Source organism: Falco peregrinus, chromosome 6, assembly GCF_023634155.1.
Source record: "Falco peregrinus isolate bFalPer1 chromosome 6, bFalPer1.pri, whole genome shotgun sequence".
NCBI lineage: Eukaryota > Metazoa > Chordata > Aves > Falconiformes > Falconidae > Falco > Falco peregrinus.
This window is the reverse complement of record NC_073726.1, coordinates 6,733,017-6,759,709: the sequence shown is the minus strand read 5'-3', so window position 1 is coordinate 6,759,709 and position 26,693 is coordinate 6,733,017. Positions and strand designations below refer to the sequence as shown.

Below are 26,693 nucleotides of genomic sequence, written 5' to 3'. Positions count from 1 at the left end.
TCAGGTAATTTTTTATAGCTGCCTTTGGATCTAAGGAAATGTTTCATTTTTGCAAAAGTACATTCCACATTGTGGAGTGTCACCAAAGCAGGCATGTGCAGTTACAGGCATTTCCAGATGATGCCATGATGACCTAGAGTGCCCTGGTCATAGGAAACCCTCTGAGAAACCTCTTGTGTTTTCACAGAAGAAATAAACTTTTTCTTATATACATAAATCAAATTCAGACATAAACCACTGAGAGCTTTGTTGGCCTTGAACTAATATGTTCAGGGCTCATACATTCCAGTATTATATAAATAACAACAAGATTTGAACGTCCTGTTTTGACTGTAGTGGCCTTCAAACATGCAAGTATGTGCCTGACTGACTTAAATCTGTTGCAATTCCTGGATAAAGCTTCCCTTTATTTTCTTTTCCCAAATTCTGTTCCTCATCAACTATTAGATGCAGTTATCTCTTGCTGCTCCCCCCCTTCTGAAGTTGCAGAATAGTGTTTGCGACAAGCTTTGGAGATTTGAACTGCAGTGTATCATTGTTCAAGTCTATAGAGATTGAAGCAAAATTAAACAAATATTAATCTACTTAAAAAGCAGAAAATGATAAAACATGCATGTGCCTGCTCAAATACCATCTTACTCCATTAATGTAAGCATCAAACCAATCTTCAATAACACATTCCCTCCCTGCCTCCCCTTCTGGATTCCTTCCTCCTCCTTTTAGTGTTAGTTCTTGCTGGTGCAAAATCAAGACAGAAGCATATCGGGACCTGTTTTATCCTAATTATTCCTTAATCATTGTGTCCAGTCCAGCCTCCAGACTAGATTCATTCAATGGCCAGTATGTTTCATAAGAAATATAGTAATATAGGAAGATTAACCAGGAAAGAAATAGCTAAGGAGAAAATAATGCAAAAATATATTTTACCTAGGAAGATACAGTAACATAATTTACTGTCGGGGTGGTGGTGGTGGTGTTCTAGTTAAAAGAAAAAGAAGTATATCAGCTTCTGGTTGATGGACAATATTTGCTGAGATAAACCATACATCTGTTTAACTGAAGGGAGGCAGCATACAAAAGTAGTAAGTTCATTCATCGTTATGCATGCTTGGTTTACTACAGGTCACAGATCATGCTGTGTGCAGGAACATGTCCTTGAAAGGGCAAATAAATTCAGTCAGTTTTCTGATTTCATTCTGACATAACAAACTATTAGCTGGAGTGAGAGATTTTGAATGCATCTGTACTTCCTTAGGGAGTAGCCTGAATTCCATTTTATCTGCTTCTGGGTGATCAATAGAGGAGTTGGAAAAGAAGGCTTTCAGTATCTCTCTGGTTTTGATATATTGGCATGTTTAAGAAAAATATATCTAAATCATAGTGGAACTTTATTTTTTTCACATAAAATATGAATCACTTGAGGATGATACCTAAAATTAAAATTTACAAGAAGTCAGAGATGTATGCTCACTTACAATATAGAAAATAATATTTTCCACTGATGTATATAGAATCATGAGCAAATAAAAATAGGCATTAGAGTAGAACTCCAGGCGTACAATGTAACTTTTGCTACTGCACATGCTTTTACATTTCTCATTCATCTACATATGGAAGAGATGATGAAAAGTTGTGATGAATAGTTTTCCCCACTGTGAGTGTGAGGCAAGCACGGTATTCAAATAATGGTTAAAACCAACCCCCTTTTTGGACCACTAGTTTTCAGGTGTTGAATTCCCTTCACTCACCTGGTAGCCTCAGACTAGATTGGAAATTCTGCTAGGCAGTAAGCACTGAAGAGTACTCGACCCTGAAACCTCAAATCTAAGTGACCTTTTTCAAAACGGAGGCTATCCCGAGGACTCAGGAAATGACAGTGATGGAATCATTATGCTTATTGATTTTCATTTTAATTTTGTTCATCTTGGGTGTGCTCATTTTGTCCAGGGTAGCTCTGGGGGAATTCCATGTTTGGGCCCAGAAGAGGAACCACTTGTTTATATTGCACATTAAATAAAAGCAGTACAGGAGAACTGTGTTAATCTGTTGCAAGTCTGAAATTCTCTCTCAGAGAGATAAATTGGTATGCAGAAAGCAACTACATAGGCAAAGGTACAGTAGACTAAATCATATATACATTCTAGCTGACACATCCTGCAATTTCTACAGAGGGAGTCTCTATTGCCATCATTAAGAAAATAAGCAACAAGCACACATATTTATTTTCAGTGGAGTTACCAGTTCACGCTCAATGTTACTACCCATGAAGTGTTCTGTGGCAGCACTCTGATTTTTTCTGGTTGGAAGATGACTGTTGTTGAGGTCTTTTACTTCATATATGGACCATGGTCTGGGCTTAATAGCTGCTTCAGTGAAGTTTTTTCAGCAAATGCTTTGTTTCCTCTCTGTGAAATGAGGATTCCTCACTTCAGTCAGCCTGAACTATTGCAAACAGAAAACAAGTCTTCTCCCCCAAGTGTACATAAAATCCCTAGAACAGAGCTGAACTGCACTTCGTGTCAGCACATAAATAAGAACAATGTTTTTGCTTACTATCTGCTGGTTCCTCTCATTAGATTTTCCTGAAGACACACGGTAATACACCCTAATATCTGCTTAGGGTGTTTCAAATGATCTGATTATGGTGTGAAGCAGGAGGAAAACTAATAGTCATTAACTTGTTCTTAAAAATCACCTTTAACTTTGAGCCACAGAAGCCATAGTAATAGATTCTATGCTCACAGTACAGTGTGGTTGGACTCTCAGTACTCAACTGTGATGCCTTTTAGGGATGCTACTGATCTGAATCACCTTTTGTGTGCAGTTCAAAGAGTAGCAAATACACAGCACAAATTCAGGCTATACTTCCTCTCCATTCTTTTTTCTTCCCAGAAAAGCAGTTCATTGGTGGCCAAACCACCCCAGGGCTCAAGAAAATGTGACATTATTTTTGAAAATTTTCTAGAGGCGTTATTCCTGTTAGGGAGGCATGAGTACTTTTCATTGCTGAAGTACATTCCAAGTACCAAACAGTGCATTTGAAATGGATATTAAAAGAAAACATTAAATAAATATTATAATTGTTAATATGCATAGACTCAAAATTTGCTAAGAACATTTAATCTAGGGTTTAAATATTCTTTGGTGGAGACTATCTGGGTTTACATCTGCTCATAAATCTACTGAATTCAACACAGATGTCCTGTATAACAATATAACTGAGAGAATAATCTGCCCTGTTTTGTCTGATTTTGGGACAGTGTTTGTAGCCTTGAAGTCCTCAGAACACAAATATGCTCAGATTTAGGTTTAAAAAAAATAGCTTAATCCATTCCTCAATCAAGAATGTTTAATACATCCTTCTGGCATTTTTTTCAATTATTCTTTTTGTTGGCATTGTCAGGTGTTCGCAAGATGTCTGTGAAGTTAGGAAAGTCTCTCTGTGTGGTGGCCACCCTTCCCTGAGCCACTGGATCATCAGCTGTGGAAGAAAAACATTAAATATAAAAACTGTTTAAAGGGTTTTCAAAATATAAGGATACATAATATACTTGAATCATACCTTTTGGATAGTTTGTGGGATTGAGGCCAGGCTGTGGCTGTCTATATTTAAATTAAAAGTGATAAAAGACAATGCATATCTCTCTTGATATCATTTTCCTCATTAATGGTAAGTAAAGGACAATGAACAAAAAGAAACAAACCTGGGAGGAAACTACCTGGGATTTTCTATAAAAATCTTACCATTCCTTATATACCACTTATAACGTGAGTCAAAAACACCATCTGTTTTAGAGTGCAATAGAAGAGAATGAAAGGATCATTTTTGTCTTGTGTTTTGTTTTTGCTATCCAGGGTCATTCCATAGAAAAGAATACAGAACAATGAAAGGAGAGATGTTCTCTAAAAAAATTAACCCCACTTTTTTTCCTTTCTTTTCCTTTTTTTTCTTCTGGGGGTGGGGGAAGGGGAGGTTGCTTCTCTTTTTCTGAGGAAAGTGACTTTATGGAAAACAGGGAGACAAAACACTACAGCGCCCATGGGAGATTCCTGATTCAGTAGATGGGAAGCTCCTCCTGCACCTGTCCCTTAGCGATCTTTGTTTTTTCCTGATCGCCTGATTTACCCACAGGCATGAGTAAAGTCTTTTGCTAGATATTACCAGTGATTCACATGATCAGACAATTATTTTTTTTACTTCCACAACACAAAACGTAATCCTCCAACTAATTAATCTTATTTACCTACTTCGCAAATGAATCTGGGTTAAGGTGCAAGTTTGAAATAGCTCTCTGAAACTTAGTATTTAGTGTCTATTTTGTAGCATCTAAGTAGTTCCCAAGAGAGAAATAAATAAGAATAGGCTTGTTTCATGTACTGTCCCAAAGTTTTGACTCACTATAACTCTGGTTTCAACACAATAGTTAGCTGCTTCTACAAGAATTTGATGTGTTGGTGGCTAAGCTATAACCTAACATGAGAAATACTAGCAGGATATGAACCCTGTTTAGCCCTCAAATCAAGACACCAAAACCAAATTGTGCAGACATTAAACATGTGGCTAAACTGTCCTTGTAAATTAACTGAGATTTGATCACTACTGTCAATGGAAATTTAAGAGTGATACTTAGGTGTCCAGGTGGTATCTTGCATATCTACATACCTGAATACAGGTGTTTTCCTTTGTGATCTGAATTTGGTGATTAGGGTGGGATTTAGCTACCAGAGCAGGAATGTACAGTGCTGTTCCTCTTACATCAGGCTGTCCTTTTTGGAAGAAGATTGTCTCTTACAGGTCCCACATCACATCCAGCTGTCACTGACCATCTAAATGCTGAAGTGTCAAATGGCACGTGACAGTGTTTTGAGGTAACTTTATTAAGTCTTTCACAGACTGAAGTTAGTGACACTTGTGCAAAATTTGGAAATTATCAAGATAAAAATTAGTGGATGCATGCTAGTATAGAAGGATCCTAGTTCTAAATGCAATTTTCATAGGTTCTGATCCAGTATCTTACACAACTGAAGCTTGGGACTAACTTCAGACTGTGGGGTTAGGCAGATCTGCTTAGTGTGATAGTCATTCTGCCAGCCTTGTGTAACCAACCTGTCCATGGACTGACTGAATTTTGCACTGAGGTTTAGGACCTGTTCAGCCCCTGCCTTCCTCACACAGAGGTGGTATTGCCAGTTTGGGACAGCTGAAACTGACAGTTGTGCTCACAACGATCTGTTTTGAATGGCATTTAAATTTTTCATAGCTCTAATTATCCTTTTATCACTGCTTTTCAGACATATTGTATGCTACTATGTAAAATCCCTTGTTTGGTTTGGTTTGGTTTGGTCCTGTCCGTGTCTGTCCCCGTCCCCGTCCCCCCCCGACATTTAGTCTTTAATGACACTGTGAGCAAAACACGATAATACAGAATCCACTATACAATAATTAATCTGAAAATAGATGCAGATATGGCTAGCTAGGGCAGTGTCCATCTTGTTTGTGGCCCTCGTTTGTTTTCAGATGGTCACCAGAGGTCAGTTCAACAATGTCCCCATTGACGCCTTTCTATCCATTTAACTTTCACTACTAGAAGAACAAAACTCCAAACACACACAAAAGAGGGAAGGAAGAATGTGCTCATTGTGGTTCAACCAGAATTCACAAACACAGAAAAGATCCTCTCTACTGGCTGTTTCCTCCTGCAACTTGACTTCCGAAACAGGGCTACCCTTTTGTACAAGACACAAAAACAGAAATGCAAAAAAAAACCCACCAGAAAGCATGTGACTTCCAGAATTGCCTGTAGCTTTCCTGGCACTGGGCTGAGTAATATTTCTTCATCTCATGTTACATAATCATCCCTGACGCATTGTTTGTTCCAGCTCAGTGCCGTTTTCATCAGATAGGAACCACAAATCTAATGGAATATGAGGAGTGGCCCCCTGATGGTGTATGGGGGATTTTTCTGTGGCTTTTTTTTTTCCTTTTTTTTTTTTTTTGGAAGTTTCATAATTATGAAAGGTATTTAAAAATATATGCTGGAACAAATATTTTTTGAAACCTTATTTTTTCTTAGCTAATGTTCTTCACAGTGTACATTTCCTGTCTTTTTTCCAGTAAGCACACGGTTTACAGCACACTGAGATCCCACTTGTATCAATGAAAAGGGAGAATGTGTAAATGAAAGAATGAATGTATATTTGAAATAACAGATCCTTAGGATAAATTCAATTTGCTTTAATAAAATTACACCAGGGATTAATTTATCCTGTAATGTTTCAATGGCACACTCTAAGGGATTTATTCCAAACCACATGAAGTCAGTGTAGCTTTTCCATTGATTTCTGTGGGTCTGGATCAAGTTTCAGAAGGATTAAACTACTTATTGCTTCTTCTTTTCTTTTTTATTCATAGAGTAAATAATTTTATGCAGGTAAACCACTTCACTGGGTAATCAGTCCTTGAACCTTGGTATCTGTCATTGCTGTCTTTTCCAACCTCTGTAAAGACATCTCTCCAGTCTCCCTACTGAACTGAAACTTCTTTCTGCCCAGTTTTCTCTAAAGTTCCATTGCGAAGTCATATCCTCACTGTAAAACCTTCTCTTCCTTGGGCTAAAAAAACCCTGAATCCTTCTTTTCTCCTGCCTTGTGGAAGAGAACATGATGATCCCTTTCACAGCTCACTTTCTGGTCCTTCTGATTTCTCTGATGTTTCTGACATCTGTCCAACACTCACGGTTGGACGTCTGTCTAATATTCAATATACATTCCTCCTTTAACTCCAGCCTGCAGTCAGAGCTGCTCCAAATTTCATTTAGAAAATTTCCCCTTGCACACACTCAAGGAACCTTGCAATACCCTTCATGTTCTTTCATCTCATTTTCTAATGTTGATTTCTTCATCTTCCTTGTCACTGTATCACAAGCTCTACTTAATATCCCAGTGCACAGGATTTGCTCCTTGCAGGAAAAGACTTACAGTAGACTCCATTACATATCTAGTGTAGTGACTGATCACACAGGCCTCAGAAGAACATGAAAAGCCAAGTTGCACCTGAGTCATAGTCTGATCACTGGTTGTCCTCTTGTTTCGGGTTGGAGAGAAGTAAATTGGCTCAATTTGTAAACTACCACAGATTGTTCTCTCCCCTTCTTGTTCACTGTTTAAATGTAAGGATGTATTTAGTGAAGTTGTCAGATGTGTGTCTTGGACCTGATAATTAATATTTTCAATGAAAAATCCCAACTAATAGAAAAAAGAATATGTTAATTAGATCTTCAGATAAAATCACATTGGAAGGGCCTGAAAGCACTTTTGAAGATAGGACCAGAATTCAAAATAATTTTGATTATTTGAAGAAATGATCTGGAGAAAAAAACCCAGCATGCCTATAAGAACAAGACCAAAGTTGTACTGTTGGAAGGAATGATCTAGGTAAGTCAGAAAGGGGTTAAAAAAATGTTCCTTATAAGAAGTTGTAGAAATTGCATTGAATCACCGCCTGAACTTGAATCAGCAGTCATACTGTAGGAAAACAAAATCAGACAAACAGGAGCGTGATCTCTAAGATGAGCAATGGTTCGCCCTGGCAAGGTCTTTCTTGGAGTTTTCTGCCCAGGACTAGATAAGGAACTTCAAAAGAAGGTGGGAGCAATGGAAGGCCATCAGGAAGAGGGCAACAAGAATGAGCAATTGATTAGAAAACATGGCTTAGGAGGGAAAAATGAAAGAAGTAGGGCTATTTAGCCTAGATAAGGGAAGAGAGAGGAAAATCTTATTAGTAGTCTTCAAATACTTTGAAGTCTGCCAGCCCAGACAACATGGTCCACGTGCACGCTGTTGACCAAATGCAATGGGTTTGAATTTCAACAAGGGAACTTCATTTAAGATGCTAAGAAGAGCTTCCTAACAATACAAATAGTGAAGCACTGAAATGATTGTATGGGATGGTCATGAAATCTCCAGGTCTGAAGGTCTTTCAGAATAAATTAGATGAACTGTTAGGAGTACAATAGGTAAAGCTTTCTTCAGCAGGAAGACAGACTGAGTGATCTTTTGAGGTGTTTTCTAGCTTAGTTGTGACAGTTGTCTTGGACTGTTCTGGCCTGGTTATGTAGGTTTCTGTGCTGCTGATTCCAAGACTTCATCTACATCTTCTTCCTGTTCATTCATGATCCATGTACTAGTGTGAGATAGCAAAAGTGCTATGCAAAACAGGATATTCAGACCTCCAGTTTGGGCGGGAGGGAGCCTTAATCAGTAAACAAGTTTAAATAGCACTCTTAAAAATAGTTATTGGTATTTTACATAAATATTTAACAACAGAACACATAAGGGCGGAATATGTTTGCCTGATGCAAACCCACTGCAGCAAGGAAAAATATATGATTACTAGCCTGTTTAAATGTTATATTTGTGAAGTACTGTTTTTCCTACTGTAAGCCCCTTGTGCTTACATTTCTAAAAGCAAAGATAAAAGCCAACCCAGACTGCTGAGCTCTAACACAATGGACATGCACGGACACAAGACCGTGTATGAGGACCCTTTGTGCTGGCAAGTCCGAAGTCCCACATAGGCTGGAACTTACATTACTAAGGAAATGCATCTTATTTATTATCCCTGGGAAAGAGAGTTACTCTTTCTTCCCCATCTCCATGTTAAGGGAAATAAGGGTCCTGGAATTCTGTCAATTCCTTGAAATAAAATAATATGTCCAAAAGACATACACATTGGGGTTCAAATTTGTGCTGTCTTACAAGATTAAAATAATCTTATTTTAAACAAACTCAGCTCTTTGTCCAGAAGCATGGACGGAGTTTAATCCACAAGATAGGCCAGTCATGGACATGCATGATCCTTTGAGTACACCTGATACTATTTGACAATTTGAGGTGGTAGCTTTGTATTGTTTTTTTGTGAAACGTAATGGCATATCAGGAAAGCTGATAAAATCTAGAGAAGCTCAGGTCCTCTTTTTATCGAAAAAAAATACATTGAAGACTAGGTAAGCAGACAGACAAGCAAGAATTTTGGTCCGCATCTCAGGTTTTTAAAAGCTGGGAATCAAAGACCAAACACTACTTCAAAAATACTGTGAAGATGTGAAGGTGTGAAAGTGATTTACCATGTAGTAGAATCATGAAGACACAAGTTTGAGTAGGTCAGTGCCTCTTTTCTTATTCCTTGAAGTACATTACTTTTACTCAAGTTGGTGTGGCCATCTTGAGTCAAAAATAACTCTCACTCCGTTGTATCTATTTTCTTTATATTGCAGAATACCTGAAAGAAAAAGAGCTGTTGGTTTATAGGCAATTACTATGTGTATACTCAGGTTAGGAGAATACTTCTATAAAAGACATTTAGGTCTTACCAGAGGGTGACTTTTCTGAACTGCTTTTGTAGTCTTTCTCTTGCATAATGACTGTTCAAGGGCAAGATTTCTGCCAAAGATACGAGTAAACTGAAGAGACTGACGGTTGCAAAGGGAATTGTATTGCAACTAGTATCACCAGAAGGAATTCTGGCTGAGTCATCCAGGGCTGCTTTTATTGCTTTCCAGGGTAGATGTTCCAAAACCAATAGCTTCAACAGCTTGGAAAGGGTCTTCACCAGTTTACACCATCAGCATTATCATGCAGCCAAGCTATTGATCAGGTACTACTGCACTGGTTTTGGACACTTAGCCAAAGAGATAACCTCAAGTCCTAGGTTCTCAAAACTCCCGTGTTTGCTGCCCAGAAATGCCCCAAGTCCCTGGGCCTCAAAGTTTCTCTGGATGGTACAGTGCAGTGTCATACGGGCACGCTGATGTTGGCTCTAAATGAACTCGCTCAGGTGCCAGCATTTTATGAGCCCTAATTTTAACCCAGGCAGAACTTGGGTTGCTCCCAGTATCCAAGATGGTTTGCTTAGAGTTGGCTCACGTAGCTGTGCACAATACTGCATTATTTCTACCACTAGCAAGGAGTCACACCCATTACCCCTTTCTAAGAAAGGCAGAGCACAGCATGCGTTCTCTGAACTGTGTATAATCTAGAATAATGGGCAGGAAAACAATAATAAAATTCCCTATCAACACTATTATTTTCCAAGCAGGTCTACAAAATTGTGATTAATAACAGGCTGATTCTGATTTGCACAGACTGAACACCTGAGCAATATGTCCTTAGATAGGGCAAAAATTCATTTCCAAAAAACATTAAAATCACATAGCAAGGTCATTTCCACATACATAAATGAACTGAATAAATGTAAGCAAATAAATGTAGCGGTATACCAGGGCAAAAGACCCACAAATACTGATAGCCTGGAATGGATTTTAAGCCAGGCTTCAGCCGTTACAGTCAAGTTGATGAATTTAGATGCTAGAAAATTGATCACAATTACTATTAACAATATTAAGCAAACTGTGCTCCAATTTACAAGCTCTATTCAGGTCTTGGCGAGTACACACTGACATTAAGGATATGTCAGTGTTGCCCCTGTTACCCATGGGAGGCAGTTAGCAGTGTCAAACATAAATTAGAACAGTTGCATGTAATTAGGTTCAGTTTCTATAGGCTGTTACATTCACTTCTTTTACTGTACCAGTGCAGAGCTGCAGAGCACAGAGAAATGCAGAGAGGTTACAGATAATTGAACAACCACTGGTTAACCGTCTTTATTTCTAAACTGTGTCCACAGTGACCAGAAAAGAGTAGGATGCCTGTACTGCAGGCAGGTGTCTTGTGTGCCATGTCCTATCCTTCTTTGAGAAGGAGGTCTGTATGCTGTCTGTGGGGCAACACTTCTCCTGGTCAACATATCCCCTTTTCGTCTGGGGAGAATCATGTGCAGCCCTCAAGCAGAGTCAGAAAAGGATCACTAGGGAAAATGTGGGCCCTCTCCAGAAGGAAATGGGAGACCTCGTTACCTGGGATATGGAGAAGTCTGAGGTACTCAACGACTTTTTTGCTTCAGCCTTCACCGGCAAGTGCACTAGCCACACCATCCAAGTCACAGAAAAAAAAAAAGGCAGCGACCAGGAGAATGAAGAACTGCCTGATGTAGGAGATCAGGTTTGAGAACATCTAAGGAACCTGAAGGTTCACAAGTCCATGGGACCTGATGCGATGCATTCATGGGTCCTGAGGGTACTAACAGATGAAGTGGCTAAGCCACTATCCATCGTATTTGAGCAGTTGTGGCAGTGTGGTGAAGTTCCCAGTGGCTGGAAAAGGGAAAACATAATGCCCATTTTTAACAAGGGAAAAAAGGAAGACCTGGGGAACTACAGGCTGGTCAGTCTCATCTCTGTGCCTGGCAAGATCATGGAACAGATCCTCCTGGAAACTATGCTAAGGCCCACAGAAAATAAGTAGGTGGTTGCTGACAGCCACTATGGCTTCACCAAGGACAAATCATGCCTGACAAATTTGGTGGCCTTCTATGACAGGGATACAGCATTGGTGGATAGTGGAAGAACAACTGATGTAATCTACCTGGATTTGTGCAAAGCTTTTGACACTGTCCCACACAACATCCTTGCCTCTAAACCGGAGACACATGGATCTGATGGATGGACCACTCAGCAGATAAGGAATTAGCTGTATGGTCGCACTCAAAGAGTTGTGGTCAATGGCTCAATGTTCAAGTGGAGACCTGTGGAGAGTGGCGCTCCTTGGGAGTTCAGTATTGAGACCAGCACTGTTTAACATCTTTGTTGGTGACACGGACAGTGGGATTGAGTGCACCTTCAGCAACTTTGCCAATGACACTAGCTCTGTGGTACAGTCAACATGCTGGAGCAAAAGGATGCCACCCAGAGGGACCTTGACAGGCTCGAAAGGTGGGCCTGTGTGAACCTCACGAAATTCAACAATGCCAAGCGCAAGGTCCTGCTCCTGGGTCAGGGCAATCCCAAGCACAAATACAGGCTGGGCAGAGGATGGGTTGAGAAAAGCCCTAAGGAGTAAGATTTGGAGGTGTTGGTGGATGAGAAGCTCAACACAATTTGGCAATGTGTGTTGCAGGCCAGAAAGCCAACCATATCCTGGGCTGCAGAAAAGTGTGATCAGCAGGTCAAGGGAGATGATTCTCTCCCTCTGGTCTGCTCTCATGAGACCCCACCTGGAGTACTGTGTTCAGCTCTGGGTCCCCCAGCACAAGGACAGGGACCTGCTGGAGCAAGTCCAGAGGAGGTCCATGAAGATGATCAGAGGGCTGGAGCACCTCTCCTGTGAAGACAGGTTGAGAGAGTTGGGTTGTTCAGCCAGGGAAGAGAAGGCTCCAGGGAGACCTTATAGCAGCCTTCCAGTACCTAAAGAGACCTACAGGAAAGCTGGAGAGAGACTTTTTACAAGGGCTTGTAAGCAATAGGATGAGAGGTAATGGCTTTAAACTGAAAAAAGGGTAGATTTAGATTAAATATAAGGAAGAAATTTTTCCTTATGTGGGTGATGAGACACTGGAACAGCTGCCCAGAGAAGCTGTGGATGCCCCCTCCCTGGAAGTGTTCAGACCAGGTTGGATGGATCTTTGAGCAGCCTGGCCTAGTGGAAAGTGTCCCTGCCTGTGGCAGGGGGCTTGGAACTAAATGATTTTTAAGGTTCTTTCTAACCCAAACCATTCTATGGTTCTATGAAAATCAAGTCAGCTCTCGGATATTAGAACATACTGGAGGGAAGGCCTGAGAAGTGGGGCAATTTTATTTGCTCAGCTGACAGCATGATAGGAGTTGCTGTTAAAAGGAGTCATTGGATGATAAAAAAAGTTCCTCCACATTCTCTGCCAAATCCTCCTATCAGGCTTCCACGAGTTCATATCAGGTCACTGTGGGATTCCTTTCATCTCATAACACTGACTTCATTAGTTTCCATGACCTATTTGAAACAGTAGCATATATGGAAAAAACCCTAAATTTAGATATATGACTAATCTGCTTTTGTTTTCCCTTTCCTGGATCCTCTTTCACATACAAAGTGGAAGTTCAGCATTGCTGCAAAACATAATTTTGCTTGTTGTATTTCCAGAACATTGCCCTTATATCTGGTGTTCTTTGTGCATATTGACACTAATTGATAGTAGCAGGGCTGTGACACTGCAGTAAGTTTTCCCACAGTGCAGGCGAAGCCACTGCAGGTTAGGCTTCCAGCCAAACCAGTTAATGCTTCCCTTTGCATTCCTTTCACCTCCCCAGAGAAGAGCTATTTTACAGACACCTGGCTGCTAAAGGTCCAGGACGTTACTGCGTCTGTTGTTGCCGTTAAAAAACTTACCTAAAAAAGGTGTCAATGCACAATTCTATTTCAGAAGCTGTAACTCATAAAGGAAGAAGGATCTAAATGGTTTCAGCTATACAATTTGTCATTAAAGCTTTAAGTCAATTTAATTAAACCCTAATTGACAATTTTAAAAAATGACAGCAGATACACTGCTTGATCTAGGACTGATAAGACATAGTAATGAGATGAATAGAGCACCTTCTTTTGTGTGCAGATAGCAACTCCACACAATATCAGCTAAATACATGACAGACTTATTCTTCTGCCTTTTACTGTCCCCGCTTGTACTGCAGTTCCAAGGCAAACAAAGGGAAGTGAGTATAAATGAGTACCTGGATCATACAACTGTTAATGAAATTGATGTGCGTCATTTCATGTAACTGAGCTTGTTTATAAGTCACTGGCCTAGTATCTGTGTATACAGATCTGTGTGAGTGCCCTCAGAGTAACTCTAGCAGAAAAAGAATCTCAAAGCATAAGCATTAAGTCATGTGATGTTTTTTTATTTTTGTTTTCCCATCCCTCAGATCAAAATTTGAGGATATAAAATTTGACCTACTTCTTTTCTGCCTGACCTGGAAAAGCTTTTACATACACAAAACAGACTACTTTCTCCCAGACAGTCAAACTCTGGATAGGTTCCCAAACACAAATACAGAGATTCCTGAGATTATAACATAAATATTGACATAACAGAATTAATCAGCGAGGAAAGGAGTCAGAGGGGTCCATATTCAACAATCAGTCTTCTAATAACCCTAAACCACCCCACCCCCAGAGAGGGCGTGGTAGGTATTAATTAGAACAGAGAACTGAAAAATCAGTTCCAGGTTCTATACATGATCAGTGGGGAAAATAATTTTACTCTTTCATGGCTTTTAGACCCAAGGCCACCCCATTTCAGCACCAACACGCAGAAATCAGTGCAAGTCAGAAGTGCATCTAATAAGGGACATGGAACAGATCAGAGATAAAACTGAGGACAACGGTAATAATAAAAAAATGATTCACTTTCTCACCCTAGAAGACTTTTGCTCTCTACAGCCCTCCATGTTTAACTTTTAAGGTCCTTTGGTGCCCAGGACTCTTCTCTGTGCATGTGCAGACTGCCCCAGCCAAAGCCACTCAGCCATTAATGCTCCGTGAAGCATTGTAGAAATACAACTACTAGTCATTACTTTGACTAACTGTCTTTGTGGGGGTGAGGGGTTGCAAACCAAGTAAATGGGCTTCAAACATAGCCGTACTGACAGAACTAAGCTCCTCAGAAAATGCATCTGCAAGCAGCATCTCTTCAAAAGTGGATGTTGGGACAACTCCCCCAACACATGCATGCTCGCACACATAGGCCCTGTTTCTCTTTTCCAAAAGTCTGCCAAGCAATCAGAGGTTTGTCAGAAGATGTAAGCCCAAATCTTTCCTCATGCAGGCAGGGAGCTCGCTGTGCAGTTTTGCATTTTACCCAGGGAAGTTCACTGCATTCAACATGAGCCTGTGGGGAGGGATCTACCTCAGGGTAGACACTTGGATCCAGCCAGCCTTGTACTCTTAACTCTCACCAAGGCCTGCACTCCCACCTGAGGGCTAGAGACTTTTCTCCCTCAGCTCATGGTTGAGATTGTCCTGGGAGAAAGGAAATGTAGGAAGACCTAGAGTACCAAGCTGGGCTCATACTGTCACGAAAAACAAACTCAAGCATGGCACTACTAGTCACCCTCGCTACTTACCTATTAGTAGAGCCTGACTCAGCTTCTACACAGCTTAGGCAAGGCCACATTTGCCCACATCCTCACTCTCATGCTATAAAGACACCACTCTGATGGGTTGCATCACTACCCCTACATTTATTCAGGCACTTCCAGTGGGAAAAAATAAACTTCAAAAGAAAAGATTCCATAGAGGGCTTTAGAAATACCACTGTTGACCAAAAAGAGATGCAGAGCCAAGTGGCATGTTCCATGAACATGATCAGTCAGTGCAAGCTGGTCTCAGAGACAGATAAAAGTCCCATGCTCTGCTTTGCTTTGCAGTCTAGATCTGGCTGATGCCTACCAGTCCTGAATGAGTGCTCCCATCCTGAAACTATCACTTGAAAAAGAGCACTGTGTCCATCAGCTGTATCTTTTTATAAGAGCAATTCCTGGCCCAGTTCTTTGAAAGAGCAGCTGTCCTTGCGCCTGCTCTCTAGAAAAGATGTGATGGGAAGAGCTGGTCATGACTTCCTGTGTCTCCAGAGGAGGAGCTCGGTTTCTGAGGAGGGATCAGCTTTCTCTGTTCACTAGCTATAAGTGAATTCCAACTTCGAGTGAACTTTATTCTGCAGTGCCTGCCTTGACTTATGTGTTCAATCCAGAACCTTGGTGCCCTTAATGGTCTGGGTCATCTTCTCGGCCTGACTGCTGAAATACCAGTTGCCTTAGCATCCAGGGTCAATGCAATCAGGTCTTTCATTGGATCTAACCTTGCAGAGAACACTAGGAAATGGTCAGTAGGAACAGTAGGAAGAAACACTAGGATGCTAATGCAGCTCCATGCTGGCTTTGGTTTCACCAGCCTTCATGCTGCTCTAAGCACTGCTGACATCTAGCAGCAGCGCAGGGGCTAGTGTGCAGGTGGCAGCCTGGCAGGAGATAATGGGTGGGTTCCCCCCACCCGCAAGCCAAAACCCCACTGGGTAGGAGAGGGAAGATGTGGACTGGTAAACTATATCTCTTCTAACTGTAGTTTCCCTGTCAGTAGGGAAATCTACAACTTCACAATGAATGCATTTTTCCAGCTCCTGTGAGCAGCCAAAGTGATTTATTTTTTTTTCTGTTATAGCGAGGGTTAATTAATTCTCCTCTACAAATATCCCTTTCATTTTAACTGGGGCTTTTGTTGGGTTCTTTTTTTAGCTGTCTGTCCCTTGTCTCCTTTACTACCACTAATTTTGTTGCAAAAATATTGTTCCTCCTGATTGTTACTAATCTATTTATACCATCCCAGTGTTTGGGAAATGTTTACGGTGCTTAGGTAAATATATTGCAGAATTTCCATGAAGCATGTGTCTGCTATGTTTATAACATCCCATCTCTGCTTGATATCTTAGTACTGGATTATGGCAGTGTCATATGGGGCAGTTGTCCCTCCACCACGTTGCCAGGCCTGCTCAGCCACCAAACATATATGCTGGAGATAGGGGAGTGAGGAAGAGGTTCTACACACTGCTTACTCAAGGACAGAGTTGAGCTGCAAACTAGTGGATTAATGAGGACTTTAAGAGGAAGGGCTATATTTGTCAACAGTAGGTCACTGTCTTCATCACTTCCAGGAAAGAATAATAGTACACATATTGTAATGGACTATACTACCTTGGCACTGGGTGGAAAGATAAAAACAACAGGAAACCATGTGACATGCCCTTGGTACACATATTGTAATTCACTAAAAATGTCAAAGTGGGATCCATCATGGAAGATATAACCATCGTTCAAATTTTGTGGACATACTGGGTTTTTTTGTTATGTTTAATGTTTTTTCAGACTGAGCTTTGCTCCAAACTAGCTGCTGATGACAGTGTTTGGGGAGGTCGTATTTTTACTTAGCTACCATAAAGAAAACATGACCACAAAAAGAAAAATGAGCATGACCAGATCCTTGCTACTGCACAATTTTATTTTTTTTCCTCCAATTTGGCAGAAAACAGTGTCATGGCGAAAAGAAACTGTAGAGTGTGGCAACATGATGAGATAAGCCCAGGAAATTCAGGAATAGAAAGAGCTCTTATATATTTGCCTTTAAGGTTTTTTAATTTGCAGGGAGATTATTCCCTTCTCAATCCAATGCAGAAAAGCAGTTATTAATGGCTAATAGCCAGGGGCCAAAAGTGTCTAAAGATTTTTAATTACATGGCATAATGTTTTTCAGACCTTTAATTTTACATCTGAGTAATATGTTCTCAAGTACATGAACATTATTTAGAAGTATGTGTTAACAACTGTTAAATAATTTTGGCTTTAAAAATGTTCCTTTTCTTTTAAAGCTAGAATGCTTTATTTCAATATTTTTTGAAAGATACATTTATATTTTTTATTTGGAAATGTTTCATTTAAAGATTGAGGCACTGAACAAGAAGAGTAAGAAAAAAATAAAATTATATAAAAATTTTAATTGACCTGACACCATGCTTGCATCGCTATTATCATTTATACATTAAGAAGAGGTTCTGCAGGGTAAGGGACTGAACTTCGATGGGGATGCCCTTTCCCAGTGAATCTTGTTCCCAGTGGGCTGCAGCACAGAAAATCAAGAAGAGGGGAGTTTTTAGTCAGTGATTATTTTGACTTAGGAATAATTTTTTTTCCCACTTGTGAAAGCAAGATTAAATAAATGGTCTATTTAACAATTCATTGTTGTTTGCTATCAAGAATGGCAAGTGCATTTGATTAACCAACAGTTTCTTCCATCAATACTCAGATGCAAAGCAGCAGAAAAGAAAAAAATGATAAATTATGAATCAGAAGAGTAAGCTTTGTTTACAACAACAGATTCACAAAATAAAGCTCCTCTTCCCAGCTGTAAACTTCAAGAAAAGGATAAGTAAATACATCAATGTATCATTTATCTTTTGTCTGAAATGAAAATTAGGTTTAATAGGAAAAACAAACCTACCAACTTCTGCTTAGGAAGTAAAAACCAATCCATTATAGCATAATGTTATTTGTTTGAGGATTATGAGGCTGTATAATTCTTTAACAAGATCATGCTGTGCACTGTTGATGTGGAGAACACTGCTAATTCCATTTCGTCTAGTCTCCCACACAACATAACTTGTGACAAAGAATTGTGTTGGTTTCTTTCTGGAGAAGTCACTTCTTGGTATGAGTGACTTTAACCCTTCAAGCAATAAAAGACAAAAAGTACTGATATACCTGTGCCACTTTCTTATGAATAAAGCATGCCATATCATCAGCCACAGGAAATTGGTGTGATCTCAACTGTATTTCCATTCCATTGAGGTTTGTGGTGAAAGCAGTCATGTAACTTTTCCATCAAAATGCAACAGGGAAAAGGAACCTGTCCACCCAGGTACTCTCATATGTGTCCTACAACAGGAAAACTCTTGTAGTGGTTTCTAGCACAAGCATCTTTGCCCTCCCATAGTGTTAACTAGAACCATTATCTGTGGCCTATTTCTTGAGTACATTTCATGATAATGCTAGGAGGAACTCATATAAGCTGTGCTGGCAGGAGGGCACTAAAATGTGTGCAGAAGTTCTAATGGCGTGTAGAATGCAAGCCGCTGTATGTCAACACACTGTTTCATAATACTTCTTTAGGTCTGCTCATGCTCCTATCGGGTTTTTGTACACCACAGAGGCTTTTCAGTCAGATTTGAATTGTCATATTTAATTTCTTGATACCTGAAGGGGATTTTGGTCTAAATCCCCAAATTGAAAGTGAATATGATATGCACATAACACATTTGATATGCAAAGCTGATAAGCACATTGCACAACAGTTCTAAAATGGCATGTAGGCAGGTAAGAAGTTCAGCGTCAGAACTCCCAGAAAAATAGTTTGAAGCAGAGGGGTTTCCTCCAGCCTTGCAAAAGTCAAGCAAATGCCACAGAAGTTTCATCCATGTATGTGAAGACAGACTAGCAGAAACTCCTATTAAAGGGTCGCTGTTCATTCCAGAGTCAGGTGGCAAATACCCTCCTTTGGTTTTTTCGACATCAGATTACACATTCTGTAACTCTTTAAGATAGGTCCTGCGGTACAGCTGCTGACTCAGTCTGCAGGGAGGTAGGGTTTCTGTTTACAGAGACAACGCAGAGCTGATGGGACAACCCAGTGACATATTGGAGTTCATCTGGGGGAGGAGGGCTTGAAGTGACATTGGATGTGTTAAACTGCCTTACTGCAAATCTTAAAAATAGAAATACTGTGAAGCAGATGGCTCGCTTCCACCACAGGCACCATTTTGATAGGCACAACTGAGAAGTAGCTTCTGATGATATGCACATATATGCAGATATACACACTCTGCATATGTGTGTGTACGCTAGCAAGTATACCTTGAATATAGGCTATGATACAGCATTTATGCCTACTCCTGTAATCTTTCATGGCATACTTTTCTTCTAGACAGAATATGTCTTTATGAACAGTTGTTTTCAATTTCAGCAGCACACATCTTGTAAAATTTCCATTCTCCCCCACTGCTCAGTCACCTACATGTTAACCACTTGTGAAAACCCCTTTTCTCATGACCTCAGCTCAGGGCAGCAGTCCGTGACCTTTGGAACAAGCCTTAAAGAAAATTAAGGGATTTTTGAGTGGAAGTGCATGGCCACAAAACTGTTGGGAGCGGAGATGGGGTTATGGCTGGCAGGAGGTAGCTAGGAGGCCCTAGGACACATAGGCTTCCTCTGACCACCATCATAAATTCAAACAGGGGAATGCTTTATATTTTTTTCTTGAAGTGCCATCCTCCTCCTCAGCACAACTCCTGGTTCACCCTTTTCAGTCCCAGCTCATAGCACGTTATGGGAGCGGAGGCCAGGATTTTGCTGGGGAGGCATTATGGGAAGGAACACAAAGGAAAACGTTTGAGAGTTGTTGGCTTGGGACAGATCATGAACAAAAGAGGTGACTGGCTGGCAGTTCCTTGCCTGCTTTGTCCTGCTAAAGCAGCAACAAATGACACAAACTATTAATGTAAAGTATGTTGATGAAAAGTTAAAGCATAAGAACTTCCTTTAGTTTATGTGGCTCATTTTACTTTGTCATGCAGTGCAAGAGTAGTAGAAAAATCACTTTTTACTCAAAGGTAAAGAAGTAGATTCTGTGGGTGTTGCCTCAGCCACATATGTCTATTCCTTGGACCCCAAATGAAGAAAAGGTAATTAATGAATAGTAAACTTCATCATAGAAATGGGTTTCCTTAAAAAGAAATGTTGGCAGCTAAAAAGTCAAAACGGGGACTGGAAAGCCATCATTTAAAACTATTTCACAAAAATGAAATTTTGAAAATACTTCATTATAGGGCATTTGACCTAAGCATAAATCGAAAGCGCTTTGCTTAACTCAACTGTTCTGTAGGTAACAGTTTTATACCTTTTAAGTTTTAAATAGCAGTCGGTTTCTAAACGAAAAAGAGTAAAAGGGACATGGACTATAAGAAAATGCTTTTCTCTGATTTTTTTTTTCCAAAATCAAATTTCATCAACGTTGACGTCTTTTAGCAAAAACATGTTAGTTCTCTTAAAAAGGCATTTCTTATGAAAGCCAAATTGCTAAATTTAGGGACTAAAAGCCGTGTCTATACTGAAGATTATAAATTACCCCTATACTTACAAGTTGATGCTGAGGTTCCTGCCTGGAAGCTGTATGCTGGATTTTGGGTGACGTTGTACCACTTTGCCAGGAACCAGTCAGTATGTCAAGTCAGTTCATTTGATCAACTTTATCTCATATCACATGTACTAACAACTTGTATTTTCATTTCTTTGGGGCTCTTTCTCTGCCTACACATTTTCTTGCTCTCTCCCTGCTGAAGTATCAGGCTACCTGTCAAGCAAGGACCGTTCTGGGATTTGTGCTGCATAGGTTGTATGTGCTCAACCTGGACAAGTCCTGTTTGCAAGAACTAAGTTAAAACACACAAGAAGATAGCTCACCTGTGAAAGAAGTCAGCAAAACAAGAGAGAAGATGATAATACCACAAAGTCTGCTGCTAAGAGTGATGAGTTACCATGAGAATTAAACTCTTTGTTGCAGTGAAGCCCATCCTCACATGGCAGTGGCCATGTCTCTGTAAGGACACCCTGCCTTTGCACCCCAAGCCCATCTGGCCACATGCAAGCCCACAGCCAATAGCCCTCTTCTATGGCACTCACGGGAAGCTGCACGAGAGCACGAGCCGCACAGCAAACACAGCACTTGTGAAGTGCAGGATCCTTTGAAGCAGTGGTGGGAACGAGCAGGGAAGGCAGACAGGTGCAGATATACATCTGCTCTGGGAAAGTCTGCGGAGACTGCTGGGATAACAGCCACATTCCACAGACACTATGATGCATTTCGGAAATGCTCCGTGTGCGTGCTCACGGGCAGTCACGCATCTGTACCAGCAGAATCAGACGATTGCAGCTTGTCAAGATAAACCAATAAGGCCAAGATATAACTTTGTCTCCTGATCTTTAATTACAAACTTCCTCCAGTCGTGCTGTCTGTTCAGTAGCTGGGTAACTTGTGTTTCTTTTCAGTGCACAAGAACGAAAGCTATACCTTGGGGAACTTATCTCAAATTCCATTCATAAAACATTCTTGAGAAATCAGTCCTGGGCATCATTAAACTCCCTTCCTGCATGCACAGACTGCAGGTGTAAGATTCAGAATGCCTGAATTTAGTGCTTGACTTTGTTGACGAGTTGAAATCAGTGATATTGTATGTAACGTCTAGGTGTGGGTTTTTCTTCTTCTACAGTTTGTCTTTTGAGGTGCTGCTGATACTGGTCTGTTGTATTTACATATAAATTGAGCCTAGCTTTTAGCAAGAAGGGATTTTTCAAGGAGGAAACTTCCAAGCTAGAGGGGACTTTCAGGGTGGGAACTGAATAAAGCCTGTGACTTCACTTCATATAATCCGCGGCCTCATGATTTTAAGATACATACTATTTTATGGTGCATAAAAGTTGTTTGGAAAGCCATTTCAGTCCTTTGCAAGGAAAATTTCTTGACCTCTGCATTACACTATGCAAATCAGATGCTGACAGTAGCTTCCCAACAGCAGCTCAGAAGACAGTATCTAACCTTGTCATTTACCCAGGTCATTTATACTACTCTCTAAGGTTGACCTATACCATTTAAATCGACTTAAGTATGACCACATGAATCGACAACACCCCTTTGATCTCCATTGCAGACATAGGCTAAAGAATATAAACAACCAGCTACAGAGAGCTTCTCAGGCTCTGGCTATATGCTGTGGTAGGTAACAACGCTACCGCAATATACTGTAATCAACAGCAAAACGTTGTGTGCAGAAATAGTTGGATTTGGAACTTGGAAATATATCAGACTTGGGACTGCTGTTTCCTTTTTATAGTAAGCCTTTCCCTGGTCTTCAATATTGAAATTAAAAACTGTTGCATATTTCACTTTAAACTGTCATATAACTATTTTCTTCATGGTTTTCCATAAAATACTCATGGAAAAACATCAAGCACTAGAGTAGAAAGGTAAAGAACACTCCATGAATTTTGTTTTCTTTCCACCTATCTTACTTGTAACTAACTTAGAAAATCCTTTATATTTTTACAAACTGCATTCTAGCACTGAAGGAAATAAAGCACTATTATATGAAATTGTGAAAATAGAAACTGTAATGCCAAAGGCTTGACCTGGCTACCTGAAAAGGAATTAAATTACTCCAAATATTTAAGAGCATGTGTCATACTATTACATAAAGCCATATAAGGAACAGATTTTCCACACTAGTTTTCTTATGACCACAAAACAGAAATAAAATTCTTATTCCATAAAGTTTAACATCTTGATTTACAACCAGATGCACTAGACACATGGAGGGACAAACAAGACAAGATAATAATGCAATAAAATCCCTCTGTGTTGTGGGTAAGTGCCTCAGTCCAACATACGTTTAAACTGGTGTATACAAGAGAAGTTAGGCCAGCATTTGCCAGCCCCAAGGAGACGGCAATTAGCCTGTGGATAACTGCACACATATTAGGGCGCCTATGGAGCCAGACAAGTGATCATCAGTAGTTCCAAGTGATTTTCATGCTCCCATGGCACATTCACCTTGGCCTCCACTTCAAGTCCTACAGAATAAATCGGGGTGGCACCAGGCTGTTCTGCCCAGAGGGTGGAACTGGGAGCAGCATAAAAAGTGGGGAATGACAAAGGACCTTTAAAAATCCTTTGGAAGCAATCTCTAGTAGGGCATTTGGATTCAGAATCTGGACCCTTATGTCCATGGAAAAAAGATTCTTAACCAATTTGGCATAACTTGCCAAGAGTGGTAGGAATTTACTGTTCTTCTGAGGGATGCTTTTCTTCATACTATTAAGAGGGTTTTTTCTCTGAAATTGTTGTGCAAAGTTGTTGCAGTTGTACAAAGGGATTTGAAAGTAAGGTTCACTGTTCCCCAGTCTAAATGTTTACCCAACCATGTTCATACAATGATTGCCTATTCCAGCTATCTCTTCCTCAAAAGGTCTCGCTGTTCCTACCATGAGTACCTGGAAACAGTTATATAGATCATCTGACTGTACTTGAATAAGCACTGGCTCAGGCTAGATGTAGCTGGTTTACCAGATAACAGTAACATTGACATTTACTGGTATCTCATAACTTCTGCTGCCTCACTCCAGCTTTGTCCAAGCTAGTAGCAACTGCAGAAAATACAAGCTGGTGTGTGGAAGTCCCATGGTTTAACAGTGTGGCAAAGGTTTTGCAAGATCTGGCCAAGATTTCATACATAACTTTTGCTATTTTAACTAGGGGTAGAGCATAACTGAACAATTCACCTACAATTTTCTGTCTTAAATTTCTTCTTGGCTATACACATGTGCATTCAAAATATTTTTGCAATCAGAAGGAGGTAAAAGAAAAGATAAAGATTATTGATGCTGTTTAATTATATGCTGACTGGTCTGAACGTGACTTCATCACACATAATACAAGAGCACCAGATAGAAAAATAAATAAATTCATCTTTTAGGCACAAGATACTAGAAAATTTTGTCTCTTGCATTCTTGAAGCAGGCCTGAGATTTTTTGGCACACAAGAAATAATCAGATATTTTGCCTCTGAACAATGACTTTTCTTCTCAGAGGCAGCCCCATGCTGTGAATACCAAACTGGGGTTTTCTATGTTAATGGAGGAAGAAGGTCTTCCATTTCTACTGAACCCACTGGAAGCTATGTGTAGACTTTCTCCTACGAATGATGAGATTTTTGATCAAATACACTGATGTGAGCTATTTTCTCCATAAAAATGCCTCATTTCTTTAATGTGATCCTTGTCACAGGGACTGACAAATTTTGTTGTTATAGTCTCTCTAATGTACCATATTGCTGCAGTTTCATGCATGGATGTCTCCTATAGTCTGTGGAACCAGAGCCCAAATGAGAACCCTAGATATGTAGCTCAGCCACTCACTTTCACCATGCTTTTTGGCTGCTTGCCTCCAGTTTAGACCAAATCACCATTTAAAATCTTGTTAGGAATTTTGTACTTTACCAAAAACTATGGTTTATTGAATTAAAAATCCTGGAAAAACATTAAAACATGACAATGACAAAACATGGCTGGAGCATACTAAAATCCTTGTTCTTACAAAAATTGCTTTGGCTTCTTTAATTGCTTGAAATTTTGGGGTCTGCAGCTTGGCTTTTTACCACACAAACCAGCAGCCTTGCCATCTGCCCAGCACTGGGCTAGTGCTGACTTCAGAGGATAAATACTGACTGAGTCATCACCGATGAATCATTGTTTCACTTGGGGATTTCCTCTGAATTGTCCCACTCCAAGACATCATGAAAAAAACATTCTACTTCTTTGATATTGTAAGTAAGAATCAAGCCAAAAGAGAAGAATTAAGCAATGCATACTCACTACAGCATAGGAAATCTGCCCGGTTCTTGAATTTCAATATCAGTTTTGCTAACTACAGTACTTTCTTTTGTGACTTTTTTTGGGGGGGGAGGAACAAAGGCCTTTTAGAATGTTCATTTAGTGTGACAGTTTTACAGATCACTTTAATCAATTCAGAAGTTGTCCATTTATATAAGCTACTAATTGTTCTCCCCTTAAGCAGTAACAGTGCTCTCTGAGGTGTGCTGTTAATTGATCCTGCTAAAGACATGAATATTTCTGCTGACCGACAATCTGGAAGAAGTAATTTGATCAACAGTGGTAAAGGTGGGGTCTGTTACCAGGCAGAAGCAAGGCAAAAAGTGAGCGTGCTGATATTAAGAACAATTAGGAATGAACAATGTAGGCAGTAGGAGCTGTGGCAGAGAGAGGCGAGATCAATCTTGTGTGCAGTGCATGGTGTGAGGAAAGGCAAGGATAATGATTTGCAGATAAAAGGAAAGAGAGAAGAGGAACGGGCAGTTTGGATGGAACAGACATCCTAGAGTCCAAAAGAACTGATATATTACTGAGACAGGAGAATGAAATGTTTTCTACTGCATTTATTATTATTATGGACTGAAAATTATCTGGGGAAGGTCTGTGGTTTATGACATTTATACAAAATTTAATAAAACATACTTGCTGATGCTTTGCAATGTAACATGGTATAGCTTGGAAATATGTAGCACGTATTGATTAAACAAAGTACCTTTGCTAAAGGGCCTTCTGTAAGGGCAATTTTCTAGTTCTGGCTCAGTAAAGAGCTGAAGCAACCCTAGCAGTTCCTCGTTCAGGCACACCTCTGTCAGGCCAGGTCTCTCTGCATTTTGCTCTGTTGCAGAATAACAACATACCCACTGAGAATTTGAGTTGTTTTTCCTTTGTGTGTGACTATCAAACAAAGCAAGTAGAATGCCAGGTTCTTGACATTTTCAAAAAAAAAGTATGCAAACCTAGTTCTATATGGTTTGGCAGCTAGCGATATTTCTGAGCTTCTATACCACTGAACGTGCTGTGCCCCAGCATGCTCCTAGTGTGATGAATAGAACTATATGCACTATAAAGTAATACCTAATGGAAATAACAAATTTGGAGATTCATATATGTATAATTGCTACATATTGCATAACAACATACTATCCAGTAGTTGGCTTTTGGTTTTGTTGTTAGTTTTTTGTCTTAAGGGAAGTGTCAAATTTGTTCTTGTTTGCCCAGCTGATTTAGAATAGGAAGTCAGTTCATGCTGAATTTCCAAGCAATATAAAGTTAAAGGGGTTGTAAACAACCAAAGGCCCAGGGTTAGCGAACACGACTGGGTCCAGGGAAGCCAGTGGTCTGGCAGGAGTCTGTGTTACCTAACGGACGAATAATCCAAAGCCGGGATGCCCGGTGGAGTAGAGCTGCTTGGAAAAATGTTACATTATGAAAGCAAATTGGAAAATGGTTTGTAAACTGCAATTTACTGTCCTATGCTAAATGCAGTGCTCTCACAAAACAACCAGTAGTATTATGAGGTTTGTGCAACCTGGGGTGTCAGACGTGTTTATTTTCCTGCAATTTTAGCATAAAAGTTTTCATTTTGGTCTCTTACATGACTATGCTGTCATGTATTTGGCTTATTAAGAAGCTCTTAATCTGATCTAACATAACCAATCTTTAAAAATGCAATGTTTTGCCTCTCCTTTACAATCTTAACTTTTTATTTTTCTTAATAGTAAAAAGCAGGAGTAAATGCATGGCCTAGCAACAATCCATTTTCCAAATCATTCATAGGTTCCAGCT

General features: G+C 40.0%; 1 long non-coding RNA gene across 1 annotated transcript in view; it reads right to left on the bottom strand.

Moving 5' to 3' along the window:
• Positions 1 to 1,369: 1,369 nt before the first annotated feature.
• Positions 1,370 to 26,693, bottom strand: part of LOC114014001 (uncharacterized) — a 38,015-nt gene continuing 12,691 nt past the window's right edge. The window contains exon 2 of the long non-coding RNA XR_003557326.2: positions 1,370 to 3,481. This is a non-coding gene — a long non-coding RNA (uncharacterized LOC114014001). The remainder of the gene's footprint in view (positions 3,482 to 26,693) is intronic.